This window comes from Camellia sinensis, chromosome 12 (genome assembly GCF_055761805.1).
Source record: "Camellia sinensis isolate YWXY chromosome 12, ASM5576180v1, whole genome shotgun sequence".
Classification (NCBI taxonomy): domain Eukaryota; kingdom Viridiplantae; phylum Streptophyta; class Magnoliopsida; order Ericales; family Theaceae; genus Camellia; species Camellia sinensis.
Window position 1 is genome coordinate 158,002,791 of NC_138972.1, and position 1,791 is coordinate 158,004,581.

General features: G+C 37.1%; 1 long non-coding RNA gene across 1 annotated transcript; it reads right to left on the minus strand.

Annotated features, from left to right (window-relative positions):
• Positions 1-391: 391 nt before the first annotated feature.
• On the minus strand, positions 392-1,375 carry LOC145804311 (uncharacterized). Its single transcript, XR_014345946.1, has 3 exons — positions 1,334-1,375; positions 1,104-1,244; positions 392-445 (listed from the first exon to the last, which is right to left on the minus strand). It is a non-coding gene; the product is annotated as an uncharacterized LOC145804311 (long non-coding RNA).
• Positions 1,376-1,791: the final 416 nt, after the last annotated feature.

Here is a 1,791-nt window from a genome sequence, read left to right on the forward strand (position 1 = left end):
GATCAGCAATTTGGGCATCCTTTGATTCCTCAAATTCTTCAGGCTGATGCATTGTTGAGCCACAAATGCCATCATGTTGTTGGTCCATCGACTTATTATTTTCTTCTTCATCACTTTCATCCTTGTTTTCTTCTTGCTGTTCATCTTCTTCTTCATCTTCTTGTTCACTGTCTTCTTATTTCTGTTCATTTTGTTCTTTGTCTTCTGGTTCTATTTCTTCACTTTCTTCGCTGGTTTCTTCTTCTGTGCTGCTTGTTTGATGTTCTTGTCCATTGTTGGCTTCGTATTCTTCTGTGTTGCCTTCTGCTTGTTCATTCCCTCCATCTTCAGATGGATCTTGTAATGCCTCTGTAAATTTGACAATTGCCTTTTTTAATTCTTTCTTCGTCTTTTTGCCAAGACGGAACTCCTCTGATGGGTTTTTGACTAGCTGCTTGTTATCAATCTGTAACAGGAGACTCTTTTATTAGAGAAATGTTACAAAATTCACTGAGAGAAAAAATTCAAATAAGAAAAATAAAATTCATCTAAATGATACTAATGGGAAACAAACTTCAGAGAAAATTGTATGGGCCAGACAAAATTAGAGACATGAGTTAATTTTATGAGGCAGAAAAAATTATGAAACAAGCAACACAATTTAGATATCAGAGAAAATCAATCAAGGCATATAAGTTAATGTTTTACTATAATTGTGTCAGAGAAATTTGAATTCCAGTGAAAATTCATTAGAAGGGTAGAAATAAACAGTGTTTATCAAAGATGCAAGGCACATAAGTTATGGGCAGAGAAAATTAAACACAAGGAGATAAAATTTGATAGGCTAGAGAAAATTATGAAACAACCAACATAATTCAGATATTAGAGAAAATCAATCAGGGCATATAAGTTAATGTGTTACAATTGTGGTCAGAGAAATTTGGATAGCAGAGAAAATTGATTACAATAGCAGAAATAGACCAGTGGTAAGCAAAGAAGAAAACATAAATTGATAGTTCAGAGAAAATTGATCTTAATCAATCAATGCACAAGGAGGGAAACAAAGCAGTGGTCAGAGAAATTTTGGAATTTCACTGAGATTTCAGTAGCAATAGGAATCTAACCTGTCGAGGTGCAAGAGAGTGGACTGGTGTCTTCTGCAGCTGTTTCGTCAAGGTTTGCAGGTTCCACTTGGCACATCTTGGGAAGTCAGTTGTGTTACTGTCTTCCGAGTCAATGATAGTTGCATGTTCACATAGCCAATACTGTGATGGAAATGAAAGTAAATAAAATTTTGTAAACGCACAAATTTGTAAGTATGATAACTGCAAATTTGAATGGATATTATACTTACCAGCAATGCAATGACACACCCCGTAACTTTTTCTGGAGTTTTGTTGTCACGACCCAAACTCGGCCCTATGGGTTTAGCACCGTAACCGGCCAGTAATCCAAGATTACCGAAGGCCTGCAGATCAGTAATACAGTAAAACAGAGTACAGGGCCTGGCGGAAGCCAATACAGTAATTAAACAATGTCCAATGAGCTGTGACAGTCTGTATGCCAAAAGATTTTTCATGCATTCATACATAAACAGTACAGAACAGTATGCACAATATTTACATTCATTCAAACTAGGGACTCAACCCTAGATAGCGGTACAGTGAACAGTCAGTCTATACAAAACAGTGAAACAGTACAGAATGGGAAATCTTAAAACACCCCTAAGCCTTAGCAGATAGGCTCGGAACCTCGCAGTGAGGCACAAAGGCTGGCTTGACAAAACTGGAGTAAGCCTGACGCTCCTAGCTG